Here is a 17,741-nt window from a genome sequence, read left to right on the forward strand (position 1 = left end):
TTTTAGAGTTCAGGTGAAATAATACAGAGAAGGGCAGGGCTCAAACAGAATCAGGCACATATGCAAATCCAGGGGGCAAGAGCCCTTGTCTGAAAAGCTGGTTTCTCTGCTTTCATTATTGTTTCTTAATCGCCCTCAACTTCTTGTCTTTTAGCATTTCAATAGCCCATTAGATCTGCAACGACTGTAAGTCCATACTGGGCCCTTCTTTTTCTTTTTTCTTTTCTTTTCTTTTTTTTAAAAATAATTATTCTAAGAAGCCCATTACAGAAAGCCTCAAAGACTTGCAATTTGGGCCCAGTAAAGAGCAGAGCTAAGAGAGCTCTGAGAGACAAAGCAATAAGTCTAGTCTAGTGGTGGAGAAAATTCGCTGAACAGCATAACTTTCTAGGAAAAGGGGGGTGTGGCCAGGCTCCAGTAGCAGCCCTCCTTTTGGGAACTCGGACCCCAGGAGCTGGAATTCAGAAACCAGTGTCAGCCAGCCATGCCCCTGACAGGGTCAGGGTCACCTGGAGAACTAAAGGCTCCACACCTCCTTACACTGGTGGGGGAATTTGCGGGCTGGCAAGCCCACCTGCTGGACAGCATAGGAGAAGCACAGAGTCTAAAGGCCTCACAGGAGGGTCTCATTCTCAAGGAAACTCCATACCCTCCTCCTGAGACCTGGGCCTCTCTGGACTGGGAAAACCTGACTAGAGTTGACCATATCTGAGGAGACCATCACAGAAGAAGGCTACATAGAGGGAGGGCAAGAAACAGAAAAACAAGAGGTGAAAAACTCTGATCAACTAAACAGAATCTAAGTTAAAGGTCTATAATAGGCTGAACTGTTCACCAAATGTTAGAGAACAAAGCCAACCAAGAAGAAAACCATAAGTAAAAGAGTGAAAACAAGCTCCAGAAGAAACTAATCAAGAAAGTCAGATGCCTAGACAGCTTAAGATAATGAGTCATACTAGTAAACATGAAAATATGGACCAGCCAAAGGAACAAACTAATAGTTCAACTGAGATACAAGAATTGAAGCAATTATTGCTAAATCAATTCAACGAACCAAAGGAAGAACTAATTGGAGATGTTCAAACAAATCTAAATCAATTCAAAAATCAAGTCAATGAACTGAGGGAAGACATAGGAAAAGAGAAGAAGGATATAAGGAGGACACTGGATGACCATAAGGAAGAATTCATAAACTTGAAAAAACAAATGGCAGAACTTATGGTAATGAAGGGCATAATGGAGGAGATGAAAAAGACAATGAAGGGATACAACAGTAGATTTGAACAGGTGTAAGAAAGGATCAGTGAACTGGAATACCAGACATCTGAATTCATACTCACAAAAGAACAGATAGTGAAAAGAATGAAAAAATATGTGCAGAGTCTTAGGAAGCTGAGTGACAATGTGAAACACACAAATATATGTGTTATGGGTGTCCCAGAGGGAGAAGAGAGGGAAAAATAGGCAGAAAGAATAATAGAAGAAATAATCACAGAAAATTTCCCAACTCTTATGAAAGACAGAAAATTAGAGATTCAGAAGTACAGTGCAGCCCAAACAGAATAGACCCCAATAGACCTACTCCAAGACACTCACTGATCAGATTGTCCAATGTCAAAGACAAAGAGAGAATTCTGAAAGCAACAAGAGAAAAGCAATCCATCACGTACAAGGGAAGCTCCATAAGACTGTGTATATGTTTCTCTACAGAAACTATGGAGTCGAGAAGACAGTGGTATGATATATTTAAGATACTGAAAGAGAAGAACTGCCAACCAAGAATTCTATATCTAGCAAAACTGTCATTCAAAAATGAGGGAAAGATTAAAATATTTTCAGACAAACAGACACTGAGAGAGTTTGTGAATAAGAGACCGGTGCTACAGGAAATACTAAAGGGAGTGCTACAGGCTGATAGGAAAAGATAGGAGAAAGAGGTTTGGAAAAGAGTGTAGAAATGAAGATTATCAGGAAGAGTAAAAAGAGAGGAAAAGGTAAGACATGACTTATAAAATCCAAAAGTCAAAATGATATAAGAAAGTACTGCCCTTACAGTAATAACATTAAATGTTAATGGATTAAACTCCCCAGTAAAAAGACACAGACTGGCAGAATGGATTAAAAGAACAGGACCCATCTATATGCTGTCTACAAGAAACTCACTTTAGACACAAGGACAAAAATAGGCTGAAAGTGAAAGGTTGGAAAAAGATATGTCATGCAAACAACAACCAGAAAAAAAGTGGGAGTAGCTATATTAATATCAGACAAGGTAGACTTCAAAAGTATAACAATTAAAAGAGGCAAAGAAGGACACTAAATATTAATAAAAGGATTAATTCATCAAGAAAACATTACAATCATAAATATTTATGCACCAAGCCAGAGTGTCCCAAAATTCATGAGAACAAACACTGAGAACACTGAAAGGAGAAATAGATAACTCCACAATAATAGTTGGAGACTTAAATACACTGCTCTCATCAATGGACAGAACATCTAGACAGAGGATCAACAAGGAAACAGAGATGTTGAATTGTATGATAAATGAACTAGACTTGACAGACATGTATAGAACGCTACACCCCACAACAGCAGGATACATGTTTTTCTCAACTGCTCATGGAACATTCTCTAGGATAGACCACATGCTGTGTCACAAAGCAAGTCTAAACAAATTTAAAAATATTGATATTATAAAAAGCACTATCTCAGATCATAACAGAATGAAGTTGGAAATAAATAACAGGCAGAAGATTGTAAAATTCACAAACATATGGAGACTAAACAACACACTCTTAGAAAACCAGTGGGTAAAGGAAGAAATTACAAGAGAAATTAGTAAATACCTTCAGGCAAATGACAATGAAAACACAACATATCAAAACCTATGGGATGCAGTAAAGGCGGTGCTGAGAGGGAAATTTATTGCCCTAAATGCCTATATTAAAAGAGAAGAGAGAGCAAAAATTGAGGAATTAACTCTCCACTTGGAGGAACTAGAGAAAGAACAGCAAACTAACCCCAAAGCAAACAGAAGGAAAGAAATAACAAAGATTAGAGCAGAGATAAATGAAACTGAGAAAAGGAAAGCAATAGAAAGAATCAACAAAACCAGAAGCTGGTTCTTCGAGAAAATCAACAAAATCGATGGATGGACCCCTAGCTTGGCTAACAACAACAACAAAAAAAAAAAAAATAGAGAGAGGATGCAAATTAATGCGATCAGAAATGGGAAAGAAAACATAACTGCTGATCCTGCAGAAATAAAGGAGATAATGAGAAGATACTGTGAGCAACAATAGGCTAATAAACTGGACAACTTACACAAAATGGACAACTTTCTAGAAAAGCATAAACAACCAACATTGATCCAAGAGGAAATAGACAACCTCCACAAACCAATCACAAGTAGAGATTGAGTCAGTCATCAAAAAGCTCCCAAAAAAGAAAAGCCCAGGACCAGTTGGCTTCACGTGTGAATTCTACCAAGCATTCAAGAAAGAATTAATACCAATCCTGCTCAAACACTTCAAACAAATTGAAGAGGAGGGAAAGCTACCCAACTCATTATATGAAGTCAGCATCACCCTAATACCAAAATCAAAGATACTACAAAAAAGAAAATTATAGACCAATCTCTTTAATGAATATAGATGCAAAAATCCTGCAACCTAAATACGGGGTGTGTACTTGGAAGATCCAAGAGCAGAGACATGAATGGACATTTGCACACTGGTGTTTATGGAGGCAGTATTCATGATTTGCGGTGGGTGGAGGTGGCCTAAGTGTGCACTGACTGAGGAACAGAATGGTGAACTGTGGTGTGTGCATACAATGGAATAGTGAGCAACTATGAGAAGGAGTGAAGCTGTGAGACATGGGATGAGGTGAATGGATCCTGTAGACAGCATTTTGAGTGAAGTACACCAGAAACAAGGCAAACATTATAATGCCTCACCAATATGGACTGATTACAATGTGTAAACTCAGAATTGAATCTTAGAGCACAGCCTAACCAGGAAATGATTATTGTAATGGTCCCTAGATTGTTAGCTCTCACAGCAGTCAAATCTATTCCTGAATTGCACTGGCTATCTCCAAACTCTGCAATGTGACCAAGAGCTCTAGCTCATCAGAGCTAGAGGTCCGCAGATACGAATGTCAGTATTAATGCATACAGCAACTGTTTAAAAAAAAAAAAAAAAAAGCTAAAAAAGAGCCCAGGCTTCAATTAGAGATATGAATTAAACAGATCTGGTTAAGACTAAGGCAAATCAGGCCAAAGGGTAAAGGTTGAAACTGACTGTGTGTTAAAACTTCAATTTCCATGTGAGACCAAGGGAAGAGATGTTCATTTGGTGTAGGATCTATATTTTCTAAACAATACAACTTCGACAGTCAGTTTGTTCAAACACCACAATTACATTGAACTTTGAATAGGAAGTGAGATATGGTAGGTTTGTATAGGTTAGAGGGAAATAGCAACACATCCCAAAGTAATTGGGTGGAGAATAAAAATATATACGCAGGGCTACCCTAAGGAGCTGGGGGAAAGTGTGGAGGTGTTGGGCTTCCTCACCTGGATTGTTGCTGATGTTCTCACAAACATTGAGGACTGACGGTTTGGTATGCTGAGCCCTCTGTCTTGGGACTTGCCCCTATGAAGCTTTTTGCAGCAAAGGAGAGGCTAAACCTGCTTATAATTGTGCCTCTTTGTTGCTCAGATGTGACCCTCTCTCTATCTAACTGAGCCACCTCAGCAGGTGAACTCACTGCCCTTTACCCTACGTGGGACCTGACTCCCAGGGGTGTAAATCTCCCTTGCAACGCAGGATATGACTCCTGAGGATGAATCTGGACCCAGCATCGTGGGATTGAGAACATCTTCTTTACCAAAAAGGGGATGCGAAATGAAATGAAATAAAGCTTCAGTGGCTGAGAGATTTCAAATGGAGTCGAGAGGTCACTCTGGAGGGCATTCTTTTGCACTATATACATATCCCTTTTTAGGTTTTAGTGTATTGGAATAGCTAGAAGTAAACACCTGAAACTACCAAACTCCAACCCAGTAGCCTTGACTCTTGAAGACGATTGTATAACAGTGTAGCTTACAAGGGGTGACAGTGCAATTGTGAAAACCTTGTGGTCACACTCCCTTTATCCAGTATATGGATGGATGAGTAGAGAAATGGAGACAAAAACTAAATGAAAAATAGGGTGGGATGGGAGGGGGTGATTTGGGTGTTCTTTTTTACTTTTATTTTTTATTCTGATTCTGATTCTTCTGGTGTAATGAAAATGTTCAAAAATAGATTGGGGTAATGAAAGCATAACTATACGATGCTGCAGTGAACAGTTGATTGCACACCATGGATGATTATATGGTATGTGAATATATCTCAATAAAACTGAATTTAATTTAAAGAAAAGAAAGGTAGAGAAGCTTTATGAACTTCAGTCAAGCAGACTTGTGAACAGGGAAATTGTCAGTGCTAAGGAGGGTTATTACATAATGGTTAAATGGTGGACTCTCCAAGAAGACATAGTAATCCTCAGTGAGTGTGCACCTGCCAACAGAGGATCAAATACATAAGGCAAATCACATGAAACTACAAACAGGAAAGGACAAATCCACTGTGCAGTTGGAGCAGGGAAAACTCCTCTTTCCATAATGGGCACATCCAAAAGGCAGACATCAGTAAGGACATGATAGAACTGAACAGCATCATCAATCAAATGGATTTACTGGCATTTATAGAATATTTCATTCAATAGCAGAATACACATCATTCTGAAGGTCACGTGTGCATTATCAAGGTAGACCACCTTCTGAACCATAAAACACCAGAATATTTAAAAGCATTAAAAAGAAGTCATACCAAGTTTGCTTGCCTAATATATCAGAATTAAACTAGAATTTAAAATAGAAAGCTGCAACCCCCCACTACCAAATTTGGAGATTAAAACAGACTCTTCAAAAAAAGAGATGTTAAAGTAGAAGTGTTAAGATAAATAAAATGATATTTTGAACTGAATGAAAATGAAAATACAGCACAGCAAAATTTGATGCAGCAAAAGTAGTGGTTAGAAGAACATTTACAGAGGTGAGAAGATGCATTAGTAAAGAAGAAAGATCTTTCAGTGAGCGAGTGAGCCTGTGTGTGATAAAGGGAGGGAGAGAGAGAGAGCAGCAGGAGGAGGATGAAATCCCACCAGGCTTCCTGCAGTGCTCCCCTGTGCTGAGGGCCACCCCCTCTTCCCCCACTGCTGTCCTCGAGTCGGACGCTCCTGGTCCCTGGACAAACTCCCTGGAGGTTCCTTTGAGCCCAGTTCCCTGCTGGGCACCCAGGGAGGCTTTCCCTGGTCCTGCACCCTCTGAGAGCAGGAGGTCTGGACACCCAACTAGGGGCCGGGTGTGCCCAAGAAATACCAAGGCCTCTTGTTGGAAAGGCATGGTGTGCTGTGAACTGCCTGGACAAGCTGTTTAATTCTTCAGAGTCTCACTTTTCTCGGCTGTCAATGAGGACATGACACGTCTCACCCCCCGAGGCTGGTGGTGACATCAAATGAAGATTCTAAGAACATTGTACCAGTTTGAATGTATTATGTCCCCCAAAATGCCATTATCTTTGATACAATCTTGTGTGGGCAGACATTTTAGTGTTGATTAGATTGTAATTCCTTGATTGGGTGTTTCCATGGAGATGTGACCCACCCAAATGTGGGTGATGACTCTGACTAATAATTTCCATGGAGGTGTGGCCCCGCCCATTCAGCACGGGCCTTGATTAGTTTACTGGAGCACTGTATAAGCTCAGACAGAAGGAATGAGCTTGCTACAGCCAAGAGGGACACTTTGAAGAATGCACAGGAGCTGAGAAGAAACTGCAGCTTACAAAGACAGTTTGAAGACGGCCACTGAAAGCAGACTTTTGCTCTGGAAAAGCTAAGAGAGGGCAAATGCCCCAAGAGCAACCGAGAGTGACATTTTGAGGAGAAGGAACATCCTGGGAGAAAGCCATTGTGAAACCAGAACTTGGAGCAGACGCCAGCCACGTGCCTTCCCAGCCAACAGAGGTTTTCCAGACACCACTGGCCATCCTCCAGTGAAGGGACCTGATTGTTGACGATTTACCTTGGATGCTTTATGGCTTTAAGACTGTAATTTTGTAAGTAAATAAACCCCTTTATAAAAGCCAATCTGTTTTTGGTATTTTGCTAAACAGCAGCATTAGCAAACTAGAACAAACATCTGGTTTATAGAGGAGCTCTATGCAATGGTCTTATTGTTTTCTCCTATCAACAGATGAGGCTGTTCCTGGACTTTGTATCTACTTCGTGGGCCTATTGGGCAGGGCCTGTTCCTGGTGAGGACACAGAGAACGCCTAGAACCCTCTTCCCTGTAAGAGCCAAGACGAGGGACAGAGCTCCCCACGTGAGGGGGCAGCAAGGTGGTCACCCCATCTCCTGAAGTGAAAGAGTCACGGGAGAGGCCTCAGAAAGCAAACCAGAGACAGTCTCTTGAAAGCCCAGAAACCCACTTCAGAAAGGTCTCAGAATACAGCAATCTTTAACACACTTCTTGCTCCTGTCTGAGATTGTTTGTTTATTTCCCTGCAGTCCCCGCTGTTTTCCTCTCTGCTGTCAGCAGCTGCAAGATTAGGGTCAAGGTGGTTGGGCAGGGGAGGGAGCAGGTGGGGTCAGGGGCTCAGCTGCAGCTTTGTGGGGTATGAAGCAGCCGATATCCCACCCCAGGGCCCCGGGTCAGGCCCAGGACTCAGGAGATGGGACTGAGGGAGGGTCCCAGGCCATCAAGCACTTCCCTGCAGGGCCTTCTCTGAGTCTCCTTTGGGGGGTGGAGACCCACTCCATTTTGGCGGTCTGTGGAACCCCCAGACATCAGCCAGACACTGTCATACCCCACCCCAATCTTGTGATGAGAGGAAGCTGGGAACTCCTGTGTTTCCCAAGCAAGCCCAAGGGCCTCAGTGAGCAGAAAGGAAGGAGGCAGATGTGGGAGTTGTGGGCGGGCACCCCACATAGATTCCTGACCCCTCAGGCTGACCCCAGGGCTGGACCGGCTGGCCAGGAGGAGCTGCCCACACCTGCTGGGTCAGCCCGGAGGCCCCAGGTGGACCGAGGGAGGATGACTGTGGGGATGGCCATGGGCCTGGGCCTGGGGGAGGCCCCTGCTCTGTGGGGCCGAGGCCTACTGGGTGCAGGTGACCATGCCAGGGCCTAGGGTACTGGGCTCCCCCTTTACTTGTGGGGGCACAACTTAGAGGAGTCAACCTGCCTGGGCCTCCATGTACTTGTGGCCGAATAACAATCGCCCACCAAGGATGTGTCTGGCAGGGTGGGGAGGCCAGTGCCGGGCAGGGCCGTCTGCCCCTTCGTGCACCCCAACCCTCCATCTCAGTTCGTGGCCCCAGGCTGGAGGTCTGTACTGAACCAGCCTGAACCTGATCTTGGTATAGAAGGTCACCTGGGGGAACCCCCTGAGGCGATGGCCAAGCAGACCCCGATATGCCTCCCGGCCCCACTGCTGGGGTCTATTTGTAGAACTCTCCAAAAAGGATCAGTGAGGGGCTGGGCGATGGGGTGGTCCACACCTGACCCTGTGCCAGGTGCAGGAGCACCAGGGGGACCACAGAGCTGTGCTGTCCCTGGGTGAGTGTAGGTGCAGCGGGGTCTCCCCACCCAGAGCCCTGAGGGGCCAGACAGGGCCCTGGCCCAGACTCCACCCTGGAGACCACCCACAGTCCCCCCCAGGGCTTCCCCCTGGATTGGCCAACAGCCCCCTCCCCAAGCACTCGGGCCACAACCCTTTCCCCATCCATGACCCCACGCCCCTGACCGGCCTTGGCCAGGTGCAACATCAGTCTCCCCATATCTGGTGAATATAAGAAGGGGGGTTTTATACTGTTTATTCTTCTCACTATGTCAGGTTCATCTCCACCCAGGAGACCAGCACAGAGCTGGATGACGGGACTCTACACCCTGTCCCTGACCACAGGGCCAGAGGCCACAACCCCAACAGGGGCAGAGCAGGTTGGAGGTGAGACAGGAGCAGAGCAGGCACACCCAGGTCTCAAAACTGCCAGGGGGCTCCAGGACCCAGACCCTGCCCAGGCAGCTCCCCAGACTTCCTCCCAGAGGGATCCAGATGCCACCACCCCCCACTCCCCAAGCCCCAGTCTTGACCAGATGTGATGTTTGCTGGAATATCAGAAAACAGACTTCTATAGGGATCCCAACTCCGGTGAGTCCATGGCAGCCTTTGCTTGTGATGCTGCCTTAGTGACATGACCTACCTGCCCTCAGGTGCTCCCTGCACCCAGGTATCTACTTGCAGTCTGCAGAGGGTACCTCCACACCTTCTCCATGTTTTCCCATCCTCAGGCTTCCATGTGTGTTTTTACATAAAAAGGGGTAGCAGTGATTCTCCGATAACAAAATTAGCCTCTAATTCATGTGTCTCTGCAACTTGCCATCTCACGGGGCTCACCGTGACCCTCCAGGTCAGGCGACAGGGCTGTCGTGTTCCCGAGGGGAGGCCGGGCCCTCAGAGGTTCAGGATCTCAGTCCCTCGGGCCTTGACATACTCCTTTCTGTTGCCCTTTCAACAGGGCTGCAGGGGACATCATGTTCCCTTGTGAGAAACAAGCACTATTCCTAAAAAGGAATAAACACTCACCCGATTGTGGAGAAGAAAAGAATTTATTCACGATCTTGCAAGAATGGGAGCCCAACCAAATATGCGGGGTTGGAACACAGAACAATAGACCCAGCAGTATTTATTCCCTATGCCTAAATCCCAAGTCCCTCCCCTGTTTCTCCAGTGGCTGGATACTTCAGAGGTTACATTCTGTTTGACAAACCTAACTAGCCCAGGCAAAGTTGAAACATACAGCCAGTGAAACTTGGAAACTTTTGAAAAAGTCTCCTGGGCAAACTTGAAACATTTGAAACTAGTCTCCACCCCTTTTTCCTTTGTTCTTTAACTGCAGAGCCAGTCTGAGCTAGTTTGGTAACAAATTATGAAGCTATTTTAGGAACCTCTACCCACCCCCCAACCCCAAGTCTCCACCTTGCAAGGAAAGTGGGTGGATAAACAGGAGGACCGGCCACCGATTATAGCTTGGCTTCTTGACCCTCTGCCATTCCCCTGAGCTGCCCCCACCCTGTGTGAAAGCTAAACTTAATCTAATTCTCACACTCTGAACATCCTAATGTTTCTGCCCACACAGAATAGACTCCAGGGATGGGACGGTCAGGCCACAGGTGATGCATGTTGGAAGTTTGAATGGCTGGGGCCAGGTTCCTTGAAGCAGCCGAGGGTCCCAAACCGGGCAAAGAAGTGGCTGCTTCCTGCCATCCACCGACCCTGTGTAGGATGAGACTGTGAAAGATTTGTCCTTCAGGTGTCAGAAAGGCAAATAAAGTCATAACTTCAATTTCCCAGTGAGAAGTTGATCCAATAAATTTAAGACCATTAGGAAATCTTCCCCCCTGCAACAACAGTCTGTATACTGAGAATTTGCAAGGACTCTCACCCACCCTAGAGTCTCAGGCATTTGCACCTATGCAGCATCTGGGATCACCTGAGCCTCAGGTTCTCAAAACTCCCTTTAATGTAAAGGAAAGAGGAGGAAGTGTGGGGCTTTGAAATTAAATGCAGGTTCTGAAGTTGGGTCCCCTCTGCACTGTCACCACCCAGGGTGGACAAAGCAGCCTCGGGCAGCACAGAGGGGACGTCTCGCAGCAGGAGGTTAGAGGTTCTGGGAGTGACCTGTGTCCTCCAGCAGCCACATGCCCTTGTCAAGCCTCTGTTTTCTCCTCCCTTGAATGGGATGGTTTGGTGAGGACTCAGGGGAGATTGCTTTTATGACAGGCTCTTGTATTATCCCGTTTTTATTTCTCAGCTGACAAAATGATCAAAGGCACTGATATTTTTCATCAACTGCACCTAGATTTGTTTCAGAAAGAACCATTTTCTGCTGGGGGCACCCATGTCCCATCTCCTGCCACAGTCCCTGAGGACTTGGGATTTCCAGGTCAGAGCTCCTGCCTCGAACCTCCTGGTGGTCCTGGTGGAGCTGCTGATGGCCTGTCCCTCCTTCTCCCACCCAGTGTGATAACGAGATGGGGGACTTGTTGGAGAGCAGCCTGGTGATGACCATCCTCAGAGCCAGCAGGTGGGAGGAGCTGGGCCAGTGCCTGGTGCCCACCCACCTGGCTAGCAAGTGCCCCCCCCACCCTCCAGCAGGCGATGGTTCAGCTGGTCACCAGGTCAGTGTGCTGCCCCTCTTCACCCCGATTCAACCAGCCCTTGCTGTGGGTCTTGGGTTGTCCCTTCACCTATCTGAGCCTCAGGGGGCTACACTGAGGGGTGGGGTGAGAGGACACATGTCATAGGGTTACTGTGAGGACTGAAGGGGACGGGCCATGGGAAGGGCTGACCCAGGCCTGGCCCTGCATGACGAGCAGCTGGAGGTGCTGGGCTTGGTCACACTTAAACCTTTCCTCTCCCTCGTGGAGAAGCATCTGGCTCAGCCTCACCTGCCCATGGCCCTGGACTCACCCATGTTCCCACTGGTAAAGATGGTGGAGATTCCATCATGGAGGAACCCTTCAGGGGTGTAGTCAGAGTGGAGATCGATGGGGGCCAGGAGATGTGGTCCAAAGCCACTCTACACCTAGGAAGGTGCTAGTGGGGCTCAGTCAATAAATAAATCTTGTGCCTACTATTGTCAGGACATTCCTAAATTTAGCATAAATGGAGGAATAAAACAGAAAAATATCCCATTCTTCTGGGCCTCCTTTCCATTGGGGTGTCAGACAGTGACCCTAGACCTCAGGGGCAGGGAGGGAGCACAGCAGCTCACGTGTGATGCCCTCATGAGCCCTCTAGGCATGGATTGCTCATTCTATATCTAGACTGTGGCCAAGCCCTGGACCACCTGAACATGTGAGTGGACTCTGGGTAAAGAATGAGGGGCCCCTTCCTCCAGAGTCGAGTGGGAAATGTGGGGTGGGGGGCAGTAGGTGGGAGAAGCAGGTCACATCCCTGGGTCCCCCACAGCTCACGATTCCTACCTTCCCTCTACCACACCATGGGCAACTTGCCCCCTTCTCGCCTCCAACCCTGGATCCGTGGTCTCAGGAGGGGGTCATGTGTCCATGCTCTTTGCCAGACTTCCATTGGGCTCAAGTCTCATCTGAGGAGTTTCTGGTGATGCACCTGAAACAGCAGCCAAAGCAGCCAGGCCCCTCTCCTTTCCAAGTGAGGAAACTAAGAGTTGAGGATTGGCCAGAAGCAAAGTCAAGATCAGAACCCAGCTCTAACCTCAAGAGTCCTGAAGATGGCCCAGTGGCCCCCAGATCTGTGGACTTGGGCATCTCCAGCTGCTGGGCTTCTCTCACCCACCCACTGCATCTCCTCCACTCACAGGGACACAGTTGGGAGCACAGTGCGGGGAGCACTCTGCCGTCTGTTGTGTGGTGTGGGTAACTGTTGCACCCCCTCCCTTCTCTCCTCCCTGCAGCAGATTTCAGTGACAAAATTCTGAATGAACCCCTCAAGCATGCTGACTTCTTCAATGTCAAGGAGTTGTTTTCCATCAAAAGTCTCTTCAATGCACAAGTGCACCTGGGACACAAAGCCGGCTGTCGGCACAGGTGGGGGGCTCTGGCTGCATGGGGGGTGTGCGGCACAGGTTGGGAGAGGGGTCCCGGCTGTGTGGGCTCAGGCTTGCGCTGGGCTGTGTTGTATTGGCCGAGGCTCCCAGGAAGCCCATAGGGAAAGCACAGGCCTCAGCCCTGTTGAGTTGGAACCTTCAGCCCTCCCAGTTGAGAGCCCATGTAGCCAGGCGCTTGAAGGGACAAGCCGGGGCCAGTGGGACATGAGCGGTTGTCCTCAGCTAGGGGTGGGCAGGGTGCTTTGAGACCATCCAGAGAGTGAGAGGAGAGAGGGGGAGGCCCAAGGTCTAGGAGCTGGGACAGAGCAGGAGGGAAGGGAGCCGGGAGGCACCAGGGCAAGGTGAGGGCCCCCGTTTATGCTGCTGAGGCTTCCTGTGAGCTGTGGGCAGGGCCCAGGGATTTGGTGACAGAGAGGTGGGTGATGGGCTTCTGAGCAGTGTCAGGAGAGGGGAAGGCTCCAAATCCAGATGGGAGTGAGCCCACGCCTGCTACTTCAAGGGTGGCCTGCTGACCAATGCCCCTGTGCTCTTCGGACCCTCCGTCCGCCTGCCGGACCTCATCATCTTCCTGCACACGCTCAACAACGTCTTCGAGTCACACGTGGCCGTGCGAGACGCTGCCAAGATGAACATCCCCACCGTCGGCATCGTGGACACCAACTGCAACCCCTGCCTCATCACCTACCCCATCCCTGGCAACGACGACTCACCCCCATCCGTCCAGCTCTTCTGCAGGCTCTTCCGGGTGGTCATCAACCGGGCCAAGGGGAAGCGCAGGCAGGTCGAGGCCCTGTACCGACTGCAGGCCCAGGAGGCAGCCAAGGCCCAGGGGCACACAGTCCCTGCTGCCCCAGGAGCACAGACTGCGGTGGACTCGAGCCGCTCCCCCTGAATCAGCTGCTCTGCTGCCCCCCAATAAAAACAACAGCCCAGCTCTTCCCCAGCCGGGAGTCCCCAGCCCTGGGGCCTCATGGGGTTCCCAGCCCTTCGAGGTGCTTGGGTCCCTGCTGCTAGTCATGGACTGTAGCCTTCCCAGGTTCCGTTTCAGATGGAACCTGTTTACTGGGAGCATTTTCCCTGGGCAGACAGACCCCGGAGACACGTGGCATGTCCAGAGCTGCACACCTGCTGGAGGTGGGGGTTGAGCTGAGCCCGCAGGTGCTGGCGTGGCCGGCCCACTGGGGAACCCACGCTGCAGGCGGTTTCCTTCCCCGGGGGGACTGAAGGCCTCACTTCTGCCTCAGGATTCATCCTTGGTGTTAGGGAGGCCTTTATACCCACTCGGTGTTGATTCTCAACGGAAAACTAAGACAGGCTTCCCTCCTGGCCAGCCTGCCTCAGGCTATTTGTGAGGTGATCCTGGAGGATGGAGCTCCTGACTGGGTCTGGGGTGAGGCCAGGAACACGGCAGCATGATCCAGTAGAAATTAAACAGATTTGGGGAAAGTGTGGCTTGGAGCTTTGAGGACTGCAGGTTGTGGTTTGTGTGACTTTGCTTTCACTGGTGGGGCATGTAGCTGAGACCCCCTGGGGTCCACGGAGCACACGAGGCATGTCCTCGCCCACGGGATCCTTGGGCTTCTGGGGCTGCCATGTGGACGGGTGTGATGGGGTCTGCAGAGGCGTCACCCTCCAGCGCCTGCTCATGGGCCACTGTGGAACTGAGAAGCCCGTGGGGGCAGCCCAGGCCGGGGAGGTGGCATCGCAGCTCCGGTGCTCTGCAGGCTTGGGGTGAACCGCAGACCCCACCCCCGACTTCAGGAAGGCCTTACGGGCCCTGGCTGGCAGGGCCCTTAGTACTTGCTCTCGTGGTCACCTGCCCTGGACGCGGCTGTGCTCCTGGGACAAGGGACAGGCCTTGTCTTTCCGGGGCCCCTCCTTGCAGCTCCTACAGCCCCAGGAACCTCTCTGCAGGGGAGAGTGTCCAGGCAGCAGGGCTTGCTGGGGTCTCTGGGCAGGCGCTTCCAGGCCCTCTTGTGACGAGGCGTGTCCCAGCAGTGTCCCCAGTCCTGAAGCAGAGCCCAATGGGGGCCATGGGAGGCTGGGTGAGGCCCAGTTTCCACACAGCCCCTTTCAGGGTTGCAGGTGGGGAGATTGTGTGGTGGGGGTCCCCATGTTTACTGGTAGTACTATGGAGTCACAACTCAAGATGCAGGTAACTGGGTGTCCATTTGAAAACCCCGATGACCAGCTTTGTTTTCATTTGCAAACCCAGAAGTATGAAAGTGCAGACTTAGAGGCAGAGAAACTGAGGGGTCGTTCCAGGCCTTTTCTGCCTCAGAAAACTTCCTACTTCTGTTGGTGCCAATCAGAGTTCCCTGTGCAGAGCCTGGCAGAGGCTTCTAGGCCCCTGTGCCACGGGGCTCCAGGGAGGCCAGTGGGGAGGAGTCAAGACCCCTAAAATTGGAAAACAATAGGAAACCCCAAATTGCATGGTCACAACAGGGAATTGCAGCACTTAGATGACGTGGACCCCCGTGAGACCGAGAGTCACTGAGTGACCAGGCCAGCCTTTACGGAGGCCCAGGGGATCCTCCCTGCCAGGCCTTATCAGTTGGGGTGTCTAGAAGTTGCAGGGGTTGATCAGGCCCCAGGAGGTGCACAGGAGAGGGGGAAATGGCTCCGTCCTCGTGTCCTCGGGTCTGGGATGATACAGGGACTGGTGGAGGGGGCAGCCCTGGGAGGGCCAAGACACACTAGGGCGCTCCGTGAGCCCCTTGTCCCACATCCCAGGGCACCAGCCCACCACCGACAGCTTGCTGGCTCCTGCCCTCTGCCCCTGGGGTTCCTGGGACCGGCCCAGAAGCCTGGCTCGTGGAGGTGAGCAGGGCCATCCTGAATTGTCTACTGGGCACCTGCCCTGTGCCTGGTCCTGGGGATGTTGGGGAGCAGAGCAGGCAGGGGTGGCCCCGGCCCAGTGGGGGTGACTCAAGGGACAAGGGACATAAAGAGCTGGATGATGTCTGGGGCGGTGAGGGTCCAGAGGGAAGGGGCATGCAGACAGGAAGAGGGGACCGGGGTGGGGACTGAACCCTCCTGGGACGACATCCGAGGAGCCCCTCTGAAGTGAGATGTAGGTTGGGGGGGGGGGGGCTGGCCTCCTGACCCCAGCCCCTGGAGGGGAAGCCCAAGGTCCTGGCAGTGTCCAGAGGTGCTGAGTGCATGAGGCTGGGGAGGCTGGGGGAGCCAGCCTCCAGGTCAAGGGGAGGGGCCCCAGCTTCTCCAGCCCCTCCCTCCTGGTGCCTCAGTGCCTGGGGGCCCTATTAGACGTGAGCTTCCTGGGGCCTGGAGGGGCCCTGCCTCAACCACTTAGTCTCCTGGGGGCTCGTTGCAGCTGGTGGAGCAAGGGCCTGGAGGGATGGTCTTAGGGTGTATAAGAGTGGAGGGGTATGCGGTGGGGACAGGTACCACGTGGCCTTTGTGGTTTGTCAAAAGCTGGCCCTGGGAGACAACTGGGGCACTTGGGGTCCCCAGGCTGCTCCAAGTGGGAGGCCTGAGGGGCAGGGGCCTCCCTGGGGACCTGAGAGCCTGTGCCCACCCACCTGATGCCACAGGCTGTCGAGAGCAGCCTTCCCACCTGGGCTTGCCCCGTGCGACCACCTGGGTCAGAGTGGGGTGGGGAGTGGGACCTGAGGCTTTGGAGGAGAGAACCCCTCTGTGAGCAGTGAACCCCCAGCACTTGGCACCCTCCGGCCTATAGGAGCTTCAAGACCCCTAGGGTCCCGGGCTTGTTGCCCCTCTCCATGAGGAGTAAACTGAGGCTCTGCATTAGCCTCAGTAGGTTTCTGGTTGCGGAGCTACATCTGCTCTTTTCTGAGCTGAACACGGACCCTCAGGTGGTGGCCGCGGGGGAGGGTGAAGTTGGCCCCAAAGTCACCCTGAGGCCTCAGCCTCTGTCTGTCATCAGGGATGGTCGGGCTGGGCTGTCCCTGGTGCCCTGAACCTGCCCAGATCCCGTCCTGGAGTAAGTGTCCGCCCTGGCCCCAGTCCCCACAGAATGCAGCAGGCAGCCCCAGGGGCTGGTGATGGCCGCAGGGGCCCTTTTGGAGGGGAGCTGGCTGTGCACCTTCCAGAGGACACAACTTCCAAAAGAGGAGGAAGGTGAGCTGCTGCGGCCCTCACCCAGGGGATGGGGTGGAAGCCGGAGGCCTAGTGGGCAGGACTTGCCTAGTTCTGTCCCCCGGCCTCTGGTTATGGGAAGAGCTTGATATATGGAGAAAGGGGGAGCAGGGCTGCTGTTTGTGCTGAGCTCACGTAGGGCCGCAGGGGAGTGGTGGGGGCAGGGACAAGAGAGCCAGGATGCTGGCTCTGGACTCCTGCCCCACCAAGGCCCCTCACTGTCCCCCACCTGGACCTGTCACCATCATGTCCTTCCCTCCGGCCCCAGGAATGTGCAGAGATTGCAACAATTCCAGTGTCCACCCAGAGGTACTGGGGGGCCTGGTTCCGGGCCTTCGAGCTGTTTAGAGTCTCAGAGCTCAGAACAAAGGGTGAAAGCACAGAAAAGCCCTTAGAAAAGAAAAAGATCATGTGCCCCAGTGAAAACAAAGCAGGTGCCTGCCAGGGAGGGCTGGGGGCCAACAGGTGGGAGGGCCTCAAAGCCTCACTGTGATGTGACAGCTCAGCTGTGAGCAGAATGACTGCGGGAGCCAGCCCTGCACAGGGGACAGTGCAGAGAGAAGGCACAACTGTGCAGATGGGGGCAGAGGGGAGTGTGGCCAGAGAAGAGGTGAGAAAGGCAGACCGTGCGGCTGGAACCAGCTCGGGAGGGAGGGAGGGAGGGCGGGTCTGGGTCCTCCACCCTAGAAGATGGTTTAGCTGTCGATTACTGTGGGACCGCGTTACCCCAAAACTTAGCCTCTGACAACACCACACCTTCATTGTCTCCCAGGTTCTGAGGCCCAGGAATGCGGGAAAGGCTTGGCTGGGGCTGCTGCCTCAAGGTCCCTCCCAGGCTGGGCTGCGCCTTCAACGGTGGCTCGACTGGGGAGGATCTGCTTCAAATCCCACTCCCGGGACTATGCTGGGACCCAGTG

This window comes from Choloepus didactylus, chromosome 10 (genome assembly GCF_015220235.1).
Source record: "Choloepus didactylus isolate mChoDid1 chromosome 10, mChoDid1.pri, whole genome shotgun sequence".
NCBI classification, from domain to species: domain Eukaryota; kingdom Metazoa; phylum Chordata; class Mammalia; order Pilosa; family Megalonychidae; genus Choloepus; species Choloepus didactylus.